Below are 16,157 nucleotides of genomic sequence, written 5' to 3'. Positions count from 1 at the left end.
GCTGTACATGTGTCGAAAGAAAAAAAGCCAACATGACTCGAAAATGTGAGAAAACCACATCTCTGGGTTGTTGCTGACAGAAAGGTTGTCGAGTTTGCAGGAAAGCAGATTTACACAGACTACAGCACCACCTCACAGCCATCACATCTTAATCACATGCACCTGCGTTAACTTAAACCATCATAATCCGAAAAAGAGCCTGACTGAAGCAGCACTGTCACAAATAGATGTTAGACATGTCGTTTTTTGAGCCTCGCCACATTTTTCAGTCAGACAGCTGGGCCGTCTGTGCAGACAGAGACATAGGCAGCTGCTTCTCAGGACCTAAAAATACCCCGTCGGAGGAGAACAGACCAGTTCCCAGGTACCAGGGGAATGGCTGGAATGCCAAGGAAGGGTCACTCAAAACCACACACACACACACACACACACACACACACACACAGACACTCTCTCTCTCTCTCTCTCTCACACACACACACACACACACACTCTCACACTTTTCACAGTGAGCATGCAAAACAAAAGGAGCATTCGCTGGACTGTAGAAAACACCAAGTGAGCCACTAAAGCATCACTGCTGCCATCAGATGCTCATTTTCCAAGAAGTTTTTTTCCAAATATAGTTACTGATCTTTTTATCTGCATTTGTTTTTATTTACTTTTGTATTTTTATTGCATTTATCTTTTAGCATTCTTATCTTTCATCATCTTTCATTCTGCTTTGTCTATCAATGCACCTTGTAAACACCTTTTTATTTTTTAAAAGGTAACATGTATATATATATATATATATATATATATATATATATATATATATATATGTACTTAACAAAAAAGTGTGAAATCACTGAAAACATGTCTTATATTCTAGTAAGCAAAGGGTGGTTACTTTGAGGAATCTAAAATACAAGACATGTTTTCAGTTACTTCACACTTTTTTGTTAAGTACATAATTCCATATGTGTTCATTCATAGTTTTGATGCATTCAGTGAGAATCTACAATGTAAATAATCATGAAAATAAAGAAAAATGCATTGAATGAGTAGGTGTGTGTCCAAACTTTTGGCCTGTACTGTGTGTATATATATATATATATATATATATATATATATATATATATATATATATATATATTTCTGTCCCACTGGAGATCTGCTAGTGTTGCAACACTGCATTCATTCAATCATCATAAAGTTTTAATCCCACGTGCAGATTAGGATTAGTGGACTAATCAATTAGTCGATAAATCTTAAGGTAATCAATTATGTTATTTTTCAAATAATGAGGCCAAACAATCTCCAGATCCAGCTTCTTGTCTCGTGATGTTTTTCTTTCGTCTTTCTCTCATTTGATAATAAACTGAATATCTTTTAGTTTGGAGTTGTTTGTCAAACAAAACAAGCAATTTAAAAAATGTCAAACTGGTCAGGATGTGCATACAAACTGCCTGACCGCATATTGTTTTTCCCATAATAAATAGCAAATGACCAGGTTATGGTAATATTTACATCTTCTGAGACAAATGTCAAATCTGCTGTTTTCAAAAGGTCAGCTCCCCCAAAACACACAGAAAAACATGACACATATTTAATTCTACAATTCTACAATGTCATTTAGCAGACTCTTTTATCCAAAGCGACGTACAATTGAGAGTAATACAACACAAGCAAGAATGAAGTCAAGAAACATAGCAAGAGTTAAGTTTGAGTCCATTATGACACAAGTGTTTTATAGGTCGCAAGATCATTCAGTTGTCTAGTCATCAGTGTAGATCAAGAGTGAAGGTGTTCAGTAAAGAGTTGGGTCTTCAGTCTCTTCTTAAAGATTGAGAAGGACTCAGCGGAACAGATGGAGTTTGGAAGTTCGTTCCACCACCGGGGCGCTACAGAGGAGAAGAGTCTGGTTTGAGACGTAGAAATGAAAGATGTTGGATTATCTTGAGGATTATGTGCACAATGTTTCTAGTTTTGAGTTGATGTCATTTTTCAATGTTGTGAGCACCAAAGGTTTAATTTAATTCACTGCAAATATATCAGTGTGGTGGCAGGAATGTCATTCTTCTCATACAGCTTTATTAGATAAAACAAACTATCTGCTCCTCGGAGGCAGGGCTGCATCGAACAATTCGTTTTAATCAATTCATGTAATGATTACTTTGTTTGTTTGTTTGTTTTTATTTAGATCCCCATTAGCTTTTGCAAAGCAGTAGCTATTCTTCCTGGGGTCTATCATATTTCAGTGTGACAAATACAATGTAGAAATACACAGACTTTGATTAGTTGACTTATTTATGAATTATTTTAAAGATTGTCTTGTTAACACATCAATATTCAACCATCCCTTTGTCAGACGTTTGATCATAAAAATACTGGACCTCAAATTCAAAAGTACTGCTGTGACATTAATCAATTAATTTAGTCCCTGTATGTCATGTATTTTCTGAATGGAAAATATCTGTATTTTTTACTTAAATACTTGATTTGAAACATAAAACATAAAAGATGACTTTATTTATCTGGCAGTGGGGACATTTAGTTGTCACAGCAGCTCAAAATACAGGCACATTTATATATAAGACAGAATAAAGAATATAAAGAACTAGAAAATTTCCTCTGGGGAAATTTTGAAAGGGCCACGGGGGCTACTGCCGGTGTGTGTACACTATGATGAGATTCTTCAAAGATTTCAAACTATGCCCTTTAACCTCAAAGTGTGTGTGTGTGTGTGTGTGTGTGTGTGTGTGTGTGTGTGTGTGTGTGTGTGTGTGTGTGTGTGTGTGTGTGTGTGTGAGAGAGAGAGAGAGAGAGAGAAACATGTGGAGGAGTGTGCGCGCATTTGTGTGTGTGTGTGTGTGTGTGTGTGTGTAGCGAAAATCGCATAAAGTTACCTGTGTGTGTGTGTGTGTGTGTGTGTAATTAAAATCACATAAAGTTACCTGTGTGTGTGCGTGTTTGAAGCAGGTGTATGCATGTGTGAGGAGTGTGCGTGCTTACGCGCATGTGTGTGTGTGTGTGTGTGTGTGTGTATCTGTAACTGTAATCACATCAAAGATCAAAGGCAATCAGATCAAAGCAATCAACTGAATTAACTGATACCACCTGTTAAAGTTCCGAAAGAGTGACAGCAGCCAGAGGTGGACTGGAATTTCTGGCCTCGAACAGAAAGCATTTTTGGCAAAACCAAAATACCTATCATTGATTCGACTTCACTTTGAGCGTCCTGAGTTCTTCCTGAATGTCTACATATTTTTTGTAGACATATTTCTTCCAACAATACCTCGGTTAAGCCATGGTCACCTAACACATATATATATTTAAAAAAAAAAAAAAAATTGCTCTTCTTCTTCTTCTTTTCTATTCTTTTCTTCTTTAACATATAGCACTCCTGTAGCAATGACAGTTAGCTCTTAAAGTTATGTACTTACTCGATTCCTATGGTCTATGTCTAGTACCATTAGGTTGAATGCACTTATTGTAAGTCGCTTTGGACAAAAGCGTCTGCTAAATGACATGTAATGTAATGTAATGTAATACATATGTTTTTTTTTCCAGAAAAATGAAAAAAAATAGCTTTGTTAGAGCGATCTAAAAAAACTGTTCCATATCCCTTTTTCAAATATCTCCCTGCGTTTTTAATATGGGACCCAATGAGGCTGTTGGTGGTGTTGGTGCCGCATCTGTGCGTCTTACGCCCAAACTATAACTCTGACAGCTTTACCAGAGGATTGTGAGTGAGAAGACAAATTTCCCTACGTTTCTATGTATAAATTATTTCTGTAGAGTGAAATTTGCGGCCTGGAGCGCAGTTTTAAAATTTATTTTTTGACAGTTTTACCTCTCCCTCTACACTCTGAGCGATGACATCACACACTCTGACACGAACATTCCGTGCAATACACACCCATTATAATCTCAGAATTTCTCCAAAAATTATCATGGTCATTGAACAGGGATTGACAAAAATCTATATGACCTATCGAAACGTGGATTAATACACCGATACACAAGACTTGTGTCTACTGTTTAAAGTTTAAATGGAGTCTCTAGGTGAAATTATGCCGGAGAAGTAGACGTTTAAAAATCTCCAATGATTGTTCTTTTTCGCTCATTTTTTGTCGGCCGTCCCATTCATTTCAATGCAAAATTTTGAGCAGTTTGAGCAAAATTTGTATTCTGTAGAGAAAAGTAATAGCACACCGATCCCGATCAGACCGCACGTTTTGATATATAATTTGTCCTGCAACTCTTTAAGTTGTAGGACTAGTAGCGGGTCGAAATTGCGTCCGGAAGAGGAATAAGAAGAAATCCACAGTATAACAGTAGTGCTCGGTGCGATTGCCCCGAGGCCCTAATAATAGATTCTTTAAACATTCTATACAGTAAATACATACATTTTTGTGTTTGTTTGTTTTCCTGGGAGTACTTTGCATTTTTACAGATATTGCAGATTGTAGTATGAACATCAATAAATAAACATATTTAAATATATAAGTGGTATATGACATGTGTCTGAATGTGCAGTTAAGATAATCACTGGCAACTGTAATTTGCATCAATGTGTAGTAAGGCAAAAAAAAATAAATGATAGAATTTACAGTCTGTAATGTAAGTTGAAGTAATTTTGTCATACACGGCAGCTACAGTTAACAGAAAATATAAAGCATCTGAATGCTGTTAGATGGAGACACGTTACATTACCATATAAGCAGCGGTGCAGAAGTTAAACAGAAACATGAGAAAAATAGATGAGGCTGCACCCGGTCAGAGTATTGGTTCCCCTGGAGAGTGAGCAGTATTAATAAGATGTAATGTCTGTCATTGTGGTGTGACATTTAAAAAAGTCGAACAATTTTGCTGCTTATGTTGCAGCCTTTTTAAGTTAAGTTACATCATCCTGAACAGAAACGTCAGCTGCTACTTTCAGCTTAATTTACAGAGTTATTGTTCGGCTCAATTACACTAAAAACAGCATGAAAAACCCCCAATATCAGCTGTTTTCTATCTCATCCATGTCCAATCACATTTATTTCTATTTTCTCCCCTTCTTCACAGAAGGATAGGGTTTTCTGTTGTTACACAATAGTTGAAAGCTTTGACACAGCGTTTCATAAACAATGGGCATTCTGCAGGCAGGACAGGGTTGTCCACGGGCAGGGGCAGTTGGCAGACGCCTTTTGTTTGAAACTCTACCCTGCCACAGAAAGGTGAGCTGCCAGCCTTCAAAAAACACACACACCTGCCTCTGCACACCGAGACACAGCACCTGTTGCTTGCAGGCTAGTCTGTCGGCTGAATGCAAATAGAGCTTGTGCATGGATCAAAGTGCTCAAATGTTTTTGCAAAATGTATTTGATAATGATAAGAGTCAGTGGGAAGTCTTGCTGAATATTTAAAAATGCAAATATAAACCTGTCTCTGTGCTCAGTCTTTATTGCAGCAGAATTTTACCTGTCCAGCATGTATTTAGTTTTGCAGATGCTCTAATATTTACTTATTATACCTGCTTAAAAGACTTTATCATCATGACAAACTAGGGCTGGGCAATATATCGATATAAAAAATATATCGATATATTTTAAAATGCGATATGGAATTAGACCATATTGCATATATCAATATAGTTAATAAAATGTTTATTTCTTTATATATAAATGCTGCCCTTACTAGGGTTTGTCATATTTAGTTATTTTGTAATGTTCGTTATTCTTTTCTCATATACATATATTTATTTCAGTAAAAGATTGGCCTATTTAATTTCATTGGCTATTTTTGTTGAAGATATATTTTTATTTATTTAAATGTGCACTTTATGGAGCTTTGATTTAAAAAAGGTATTCCTGTTATACAGTATTTATGTTCACTTAAATAAACGGTTTCAATAAGACTACTTGTGACATGTCATATTTGGCTTTGAACATTTGCTCTCACTTAATGCGATAATAATATCGGGATATATATCGTTTATCGATATTCAGCCTAAATATATCGGGATATGACTTTTGGTCCATATCGCCCAGCCCTATGACATAACGATTAGATAATTGTCAACATCCCATCGCTACTTCATGCCACTGTCAAGTTTCCAGTTCTGACATGCCTAAAGCTGCCAGAATACATTCATCTGAAGTGTTCGTCAGATGGTCAAATAGCTTCGTTCTGAAACCCCCTTCCCCCAACACCTTCCTGACGTCAGATTGGGAGGGAGGGGGTTTGGGGAGAGTCCAACATTGGCACTCACTTCACACGCCTCTTTCTACAACTATTTCTGTCACTTTTTGTGAGTACAACCAAGTGTAACACAATGAATGTCTTCCAGGAGAGACTTTATTTATCATCTTTTCACCCCGTCCTCTGGTGTGGCTTTTCGGAGCAACCATCAACACTTTAGATCTCTCATATGGTCAGACAGCACGTTGTACAAACCACTTCCTTCTTATATATTCTGGCTCTAGAAAGCGGCACATTTTCAGAATGTGCTCTCTTAGTTTTATTATGAGTCTCGTAGCTTTCACATACCGACAATTCTCCCATAAGCAGCTCTGTTATTCTATGGCAAACATTTCCAGCTTTGTCAATTAACTTGAGGTGAGGACTGGTAAATCAAGTACTGGGAAATGTGGGCTGGAATTACAGAATTACAGAATTACAATATTCAGCGCTCTCTGAGTCTCTGTCATATTCATCATTCATTTGTTACATAATAAATACAATTTTCACTTACTGATCCTGTGAAGGATTATGTGTGTGAAGTTTGTTTTGAAATAATTTTCACAAACGCTGTGCTGCTGCTGGAAATACTGAAATGTCACCAAATGTTTATTAATATAAACGTGAAAATATTCCACCATAAATTTACTTCATTTTTAGAAATGTTTGCTAAACACTACAGTCCCTTGTTTTCTTAGACATTAAATTATTTATTTGTGACCTGGTTTTAAAGATGTTTGTGTTGAGAAGGCTTACTGCAGTAGATACACAGTATTTAGGAACATTTTTACACACAATTAAATTCCTTGCCCACTGCCCCTACTTTCTTTTTACTTCTTTTCTTTTTTTCCAAATAGAAATGATATACTTTTAGGTCATTAAAGTTAAAGGTGCAATTTGTAATTTTTGTAAGTTTTGTAGTTTTTTTGCAGATGTATGAATAACCCAAATAAATAGAATAAACATATTGACTCTGGTCAAAGATTTGAGGGGGCAGAACAGTCCAAACAGCTTTCATAATACGACTCATTGTATGAGGACACGTCTCAGACTGGCAGGTGCAACAAACAAGTCCCTCGTCTCCGATACACAACTGCACTCGCACGTGTTTAAGTGTGTATGTTCTTGATTGAGCAATCGGCTGTGAGCTGGTACTTGTGCATGTTGAGTCATGCCAAACCGTCGATAGTTGATTACATGGGAGCTGCAAACCAAGTGACAGATAGTCTCCTACAAGTGTCTTCAAGTGCCCTAATGTATTCCTTAAGCCTTCAGTGGGTGAAAATCCCTCATGTCTGATATATGCAAACCCCCTCTTCTCTCCCCTCTTGGTGATCTCTTTTTCATCAATTAAGTTGACCGTTTTGGTCGCGCACGATGGAGCCCATTAACATGACAATGATGGGAATGATGGGAGAGCAGAGGAGAGGAATGGAGGGGGGGTGTACGGGGAGGTGTAAAATCTGTACACGGACAACTTTCTCATGAAGACTTTTGAAGACTGCTGAGAGCTGTGGGGGATCTGCAGAAATTTGTTAAGGGGGATGGTGAGCAGCAGGGAAATTATCATTTTATCTCAGTAAATCAAATGCCAGCACTGCTCTGTGAAGAGGCGAGAATCGCTGGTTCCTCAAACTGTTTATTATTGTGGTGGTCAGGGCCATTACACTTTGAGCTTTAAAAACAGGTGTGCTGCTCTTCACACTCTAATCTCAAAAGCAAAACAATAACATTTGCAGTATTTTTCACATCCAAGCAAAAACACTTGGAAATGCTAATTCAAGGCTTGGCAAAGGAAAAAACATATTAACGTGGGTCAACAACTCGGTTCAGCCAAGGGTCAGTTCTTTCAGCACACTGCGGTCACTGCAAACTAACGTGTTGCAATTCTACCTCAATAAAACAATGAAATGTTGTATTTTCTGCAACATATATATATATATATATATATATATATATATATATATATGACTTATCTTTGAGTTATACATTTGCCTCTGCAGTAGGAGGGTAAAAAATTTACTTTTCTGCCCAATGGTTAGTGAATGTTTAACCATCTACTCAACAGATTACAATATGTATTTTTTTTTTTTATAGACGTGTATTTATTGAGTTTTAACAGTTAACATTTTTTTTACATTTTAATACATTTGACAAAGCATCAAAGTCAAACTAAAAAAGGAATCCACTCCCCCCACCCCCAACAACATTGCATATTCATACACAGCTTAGCATCACATGGTTAAGATATCAACAATTAGGGACATATCACCTTCAGGTTTCCAAAGTTTCCATGCAAGAAAGGGATTCCAAATCTCTTTGAATTTGGCAGATTTCTTTTTCAATGTGTGTGTATGTATGTTAACTTTTCAAGGACAAGACATGCTGACAGCGACCAACAGAAGGGCTCTTGACATCTTTCAAACAAAGAAAAATCAAGCGTCTAGCCTGTATTAAACATAAGTCAGTTAATTTTCTCTCTCTGTTGTTTAACATACAACCCTTTGGGTACAAATTAAGAATATAAAGTATGGGGCAGTCAGGTACTGGATTCAAGGTCATCTGAGAAATGCATTTTATAACTTCATTCCAGAACTTCCGTATCTCAGGACAATCCCACAGACAATGTAATAAGGTGCTCTTTTCGACATTGCATTTAACACAGCTGTCAGGAATATTTGGATTAATCTTATTCAGTCTTTCTGGAGTAAAATACATTCTCATAGTACAATTATATTGAGTGAAGAAAATCTATTAGCTACTCAGCATATTTTCCATCATTTGGCAAAATAAGTAGTGCAGTAGTTCATTTTAACCTTACATTTCATAATATACCTTAATATATGACACAAGATGAAAAATTAGACTATGTTTGATGGGTTAGTGAGGTCCTCAATTGCTCTCAGAATCGTGCAAAAGCTAAAAAAAAATAAAAATAATTAACCATTATAGCAAACTCTTAATCTTTTCAGTGCAAAGCCTGTGAGCCTTTTGCGGAGAAAAAAAAATGTTGTTATGATTAGCAATAGTTGGTATGAAAATAATATAAGCCAATTATTTTATTGTTTGGACAAAAGTAATGCATATTGTTGGGTTTATTTTTCATCTGTTATGTTTATTACAACAAATTTTAGCAGCAGGAGCTGTCCATAGCATGATGAAACAGCCTTTCACACGGCACAGAACACAATCACTATAGGGACATTTTATTCTGATTTAAAGAAACCATTGTGTTTCCAATGCCATACCTTAGAAAAAGCTCCAGCAGAGACTTGAGGAAATTGAACTCTTTTAAAGTTTTTTTCTGAGATAATGACTCTCTTTTGCAGGTGCTCCATTGAATCTTTTTTTTTTTTTTTTTTTTTTTTTTAATCAAAACTTGTTCAATAAGAATAGACTTAAACATTTTGTTTAGATGGCCAGTAAGAGTTCAGGTAATAGCTAAATAATTTGGATCAAAACCACATTTGGCCAACAAGCCGCCATCTGTCGAACCCCAACATCAACTTGCTTCTCAAACAATTCTAAACGATCTGTGTCAATTCTAAACGATCTGTGTCAACTGCCACAGTTTTCCACCTCAATCACTATATTTATTGTCTGAGTGTACGCCTGTGTGTTTTATGCCTCTCCAGAGTTTTGCCGATCTAACCGCTCTTACTTGATTCTAATTAGACACATCTTCAGACTTCCCCTCAGGCCTGAAGGAAACTAATTACAGACCGCGAGAAAACCTGGGCTGAACTGTGCTGCAGGGCCTGCATCCCAGCTGCTTCACTACAACAAATATCACATCTTCATCTGCATGTTTGCCTTGAATGTCTGGGTTGTGTAGTCGACCACAGACAAGAGATCTCAGCTGAAGTTTCCACATGAACTAAATGTACGGTTGCTAGGGGTGTGCCATATCGTATCGTTCACGATAATACCGGTATATTTTTTTATGGGTAAAAAAAATGCATATCACGATATTGGCAACATGCCCTACTTCTTGACAAAGTGGCGTAAGGATTTCCTATTAATTACCTAGACCTTGGCGGCCCGCCAGAGTCTCTTGTGCTGCTCTAATGTCACATTTCAAGCTACTGAAAGTATATCTACACTATTCATAACATAAAGTTATTTTGCGTTGTGTCTCTGCTCAGCAGAGTGTCTGTCACCCGTCAGTCAGTCTAAGCCCCGACCCACCTCTCTGTCCTCCTCCGAGACATGCGCACGCACGCACTGAATATACCGAGCTGCCCTCCCACTGCGCTTCAAAACAAGCACCTACCTGTCTGTAAGGTATCAGTCCCGTCCCCTCTCTCTCTCTGTGCGTCTGCGTGAGCCGATCTAAATACTGTCAACCTGTCCTGTCAGAGGTCCAAACGGTCCAAACACACTGTTGCATTGTGCCGTTCGTTAGCCGCAAGCTAACATTAGCTAACAATTAAAGTTGTTTTAATCACAAAAAGCTACTATTACTTCCTGTCGCTTCACAAATGCAGCTTTCAAAATAAGAGCACAGAATCCACCACAGAAATTACAAGAAGACTGTCAAAATAAGATGCCTTAAATAAAACATAGAAGAACCTTTATTCTCCTTTACAATAATTAATTAAAATAGGCAATGATGTGTTTGTGAGGTGTTTGCTCACATTTAGCTCTCAAAGTGGACGAGATTGATCACATTGTACTATAAAATGTACAAAATTTTCTCCCGGGGGCCCCCAAACCCCCTAGAAGGTTATTTTTTATTATTATTCGCTAATACTGAAGTAAGTAATTTTTTTGTATTTGGCAACTGTTGAGATTTGCAATTTACACTACATTTAGATTTATGATTGATTTTCATTTTGTTGTACAATTTTTATTTATTTATACGGACTAAAAAATAATTTTCTATATATTTTTCAGTATTTTTGATATCGTCAAGAATATCGTTATCGCGAAAATACTCTGAAATATCGTGATAATCTTTTAGGGCCATATCGCCCACCCCTAACGGTTGCAAACATTTTATCCACAAAAACAGGTTCTAGGCTCAGCTATACATAAAGGTCTAGAGCTAAGTGCACCAACACCAGCCCACTATTTTTGCTTTCCTCATTGTGCTATGAAGACAATGGGCTTTCAAAAAGACTGAATAATAGTTGATTGACAGCTGTCTCTTTCACACAGAAACCAGCATGAACCCCTCCTACACCTGACTGGATAAACACATTACTCACTGAGCTGTCAGTTGTTGGTTGTGTCTGATTTTCAAACTTGAAAAAATGACTTGTTTTCAGAGACATTTCTCCTAAAGTATCCAAAAAAAAAAAATCAACTTTTTTTAACACATTTGGGGTATTGAGTGCCTTGTTTAAATTAAATAAGACAAATGTAACCTAAATAAAAAAGGATGCTGTAAAAGTGGTGCTGCAAGTACAAAAAGAACATACTGAAACAGGAGACTTTACCTGATGGATTAAGACAGCATGTACTTTCATTCTGTGAGAACACACACAAAGAGAGGTGCGGACCAGCGTGAAACAAGCACAAGCATATCAAAATCAAATTAGAGAACAGGTTGCAGGTCTCTTCTCAAACATCCTGAGGGAATAAATGTTGGATGTTCAAGAAAACCTGCACGGCCTGTTTATCAATTTGGTTTTGAAGGACAGTGTGTGCAAAAGGAAATCAGCCGACTGCAACAGAAGATGACGATGTTTGTAGATTTCACCGAATGGTTTTTAATTTTATCAACTCATTCATCATTTAATATGCTTCGATGATGCAGACTACACTGTGATCTGAGTGATCTGCATACATGGGCAAAATAAAAGATATATATACAGGACTATGCAAAAGCCTGTTTTGATAACGGACGCTTTTATTTTGAAAAGGACGAAAACAGACTTCCTCACAATTGTAAAACTAACTCAAGTTAGATTAAACTGTAAAGATAACGTCAAGGAGTTCAATGTTTTATGTTTTAGCCCCTGAAGAGGCATGAGGTCCTCTTTAAAATATATTTACTTATACCTTTGGGACATTTTTTAAAAAGTGATCTTAAACCTCCCAACCTCTGTTACTTATTATTTTAATTGATGTAATTATCTACGTAACTACTTGCACATTTGTAAGACTTTTTAAATTAACTATGCAAATGTATTTATCCATCAAATGTATTTCCTTAATTGGAAAGTTTTGATAACTGTTAAAAAAGTATAAGTATATAGCATTGTCTCTATCTGTAAATCCCTTTGTTGCTGTTTTGACCTTTTTTTCTTTTCTTTTTTGTAATCGACTCAATGCCAGTATAAATAAAAAGGTTTAATGACAGGATGATACCTTTAGTTAATTTGCAGATTCAGGTTAATAATAAAAAGCATAATCAACAAACACATTATGGTATGTATCATTAAGATAAGACTTTAATGATCCCTTGGTGAAGTTCACAAGTTACCTGGCAGAATATAATGTAGCTCCACCTACCAGCTGCAACTTTAAAAAGGGGATTTGCACATTAATACATCAATAATACAACCACTAATATAATATAATATAATATATATATATATAATATATTCTACATAATGATAACTTCTTCTTTTGATAATTGAAGTACATTATGATGTTAGCAATGATGTCCTTACTTACTTATGTAAAAGTTTGAGTGCCGCCTGTTGCACTTAATTAATTTTACTAAAGTAAAACAGCAGAGTACTTTTCCCACCACTGTCTATTCCTAGTGGGAAAAGTTGCTTCTTTAAGATTTATTTTTTTGCTTTGTGTGTGTTTTTTTTCTTGTTCAGTTTCAACATATGTGTGACCAGGAAAGTGAGTGTTGCTCAGCTTGGCTCAGGCTTACTTATACTACAATGCTTGATTCTCCAGCCATATATCTAGAGCTGTGCCTTCAATTCTGGCTATTTGTCCAATCTGCCCTTACAGTCTCTGTCTGAGACTGGATCCAGTGTCTCAGGACATTCCTGCTCTGTCACATGAAACTAAGGTACTCAGCAGAACAAACGACAAAATACAAAGCTGGAATTCTGCTTTATATGCTGCATGTAGGCGAATGAGCTCAGTGACTCTGAGGTTTTTCCTTTTATACTTATATGTAAAACATGTACCTGCCTGACCCATAGATCCATACAACAAAGTGGAGGTGTGTGTAGGGCTGGCCAGTATCAATATCACCATTAATTTAACATTTTACCTTGATTACAAATAACGCAGATTATGTTTTTGTTTTTTTGCCTTCATAGTTCACTGGCATGGTCTCTACTGTAAATATGCTCAACTAAACTTATGGTTGCCCATAAAGTTGGAATAATTTGGTTTTCAAACACAATCCTCTGTGAATTGTGGTTTCATTTTCATTGTGATATGTTCGGAAGAGATTGATTAATAAAGTTTTGAGAAGATATACACTTTATCTGTCAAGAATAAATCCCATTGTCACAATCATATCATGGAAAGAGGTAAAAAAAAATAATTTTATTCCAACTTTATTGGCGACCTTGTATTAAAGCTGGGGTATTTTTCTAATGAAAGAGTGCATATCTTTGAGATTTTCAAGAAACTAAGGAAACACACACTGATGAACTATTTTGTGGTTATTTATTGAATATTTGGAACTGAAATCTGTGTTTGAGTTCTCCTGCATGTGGTTTCCATGTCGGAAAAGGATTGAAATAATTGTCATTGGCAAGATTACGTTGGTTAGAGGTTCTGAATGTTGGTTTTGATTCATTTTCGATTAATTGCCCAGCCCCTGGGTGTGTGTATCAGCTCCTCTGCCAGTCTCTTGAGCCAATCGCTAACAAGATCATCTTTCAGCAAGTCCATCAGAGAGGGACGGTTGTTTATTAACGACTAACATGTAAAGGCAGCAACAGTCTATAGCTAGTATAAAATATGAAATGCAATATATAAACAGCACAGGCCTTTGTACTCCATTCTGGACAGCTGCTCATTCTGTATCTAATTTGTTTAACATGACTGTTGTAGACATTCAGCTCTAACTGTACTTCAGACATTTGAATTTCTGAATAAGATAAAAGCTAAACACAAAGTTCACTCCCAGTAAAGCTTTTATCTTCTCCTGGTTTGCTCTCTTAAGTCTTTTATATCCTGCAAAAATAAATGTTAAATTCAACAAAAGATATTGGTCCTGCACTCTGCCAGCACCTAAAAAACTTTTTGAAAAAAAATTTCAGTCATGCCAGATTAAAACTAAATCTATAAAATGTAATTGGGTGTTAAGACAAACATTATATTCAGGAATATAACTAATGTAACTAAATATAAATGTTGCCCTGTGCAATGAATACAGAATTATAAATCATCTAATGAAAATATTCACTACTTTGCTGGCTTTAATGTCTAAAACCCACATGCCTGGGTAGAGTGAGACCCAAAAAAAGGTGTATAACTGATTAACTGTAAGGGCAAAATACATGTATGTTGCTTCATTTGTAAGGTAAACTGAAAATGTGCTACTTTTGTTTTTGGTCCAACATTCACTCTACCCCTACCCATTTAATTTGCAGTTCTGTCACTTCAATTTCTGTCCGTTATTTAAAAGGTATTTATTTTACTTTTATTCTCGTGCTTTTACCTGGGTGAATTAGTCTCTATAAGGCTGACATTAATATAGCTAAATGGCAGCTAATGTACTCTCTGTCACAATTTTGACAAAAATAAATACAGATTGCGTAAGATACAGCTGTTAGCCGCACAATGTAGCTGTAATAAATCAGGCAGCCGTCAAAAGTGAAGCTGAAAACCTTCCACCATCAGACAGTAAATCACCGAGCCATTCAGCCAGCCAGCCGGCCGACCGGTCTGTCAGTGCTGCTGCGAGTTTCGCTGACTCACAGAAAGTTTTTCTGCTGACTGGGCAGGTCGAGCAGACCGAACAGTCCCACAGCAGAGAGGTGTCAATAACATCAGGAGCAGGTAGCAGCAGCCTGTCATCATTGATGGCTCTGGACGTAATTTGCTGTGTGGGCCGGTCTCAGAATTTGACCTCTGCTGGTCTAAGATGCTGCTGTGTTGTAGAGGAGGAGCAGGACATAACAATAATTCCTGAAAGGATGCACTTCTCTCATGGTATATGCTAAAACTGCTTGATTATTAAAAATTATAATTTTGGTCAATATTGACATAACAATTATTTAAAAAAGATTAATCATTGAATTTGGGAACATAAATAACACACATAAATTTATATATATATAAATATATAAAGAAAATTGACAAAAAAATGTATCAGATATGTTGAAGTGCACTGCAAAAAACATAAAGATATATTCACATATTACAGACGGTAACTCAGCAAAAATAGGCAAAGGTGCACCGCCACAGAGAAAAAGCTGGGGTGCGCTGGATTCATTAAACACATGACAAAACAAGAGCATCATTATGAATTGTGGCACAGAAAAATATCATTTTATATCTATGATCTAAATGTCATGATTGTTGAAAGAACATGCAATTTTTTAAGGTGATTAACTGTAATGACATTGCAATATATCAGGACATAGTTTATCCACACAAGAATGATCCATTGCATTAAATATATATTTTAAAATTAAGTTAATTCATCATGTGGTGAAATCTCTGATGGTTAATAATTTTGTACCAACCCTGAGCTCTCTTCAGTGATTTCAGACTGAAAGTATCTATTTCACTTGTTTTACTTCCTCTTCCTTTCACACACACTGGAGCATGAACACAAATATAGTAACTCTTATATCGATTTCTATCTGGGCTCTTAATCTATTTTGGCGCAGAACAGATCTGTGAGGAAAGAATATGAAAGAACACAAAGTGCGGACATAAAGCACAGAGGAGAAGGGGAGAAAAATTTAGAGAACAGATAGAGGGACACATGGGAAGGAGAAAAAGTTGCAATTTTTTTTTTACTGTTCTTAAACCCGCGAGAAAAACCCCATGACTCAAAGTGACGGTAG

General features: G+C 36.4%; 1 protein-coding gene across 1 annotated transcript in view; it reads right to left on the bottom strand.

Moving 5' to 3' along the window:
* Nucleotides 1–16,157, bottom strand: part of fcho1 (FCH and mu domain containing endocytic adaptor 1) — an 88,117-nt gene that overhangs the window by 40,833 nt on the left and 31,127 nt on the right. The gene's annotated exons all lie outside the window — the stretch shown is intronic.

The sequence above is a fragment of the Centropristis striata genome, chromosome 9 (genome assembly GCF_030273125.1).
Source record: "Centropristis striata isolate RG_2023a ecotype Rhode Island chromosome 9, C.striata_1.0, whole genome shotgun sequence".
NCBI classification, from domain to species: Eukaryota; Metazoa; Chordata; class Actinopteri; order Perciformes; family Serranidae; genus Centropristis; species Centropristis striata.
The sequence above is the reverse complement of the archived record's forward strand: the minus strand, read 5'-3'. Positions and strand labels throughout refer to the sequence as shown.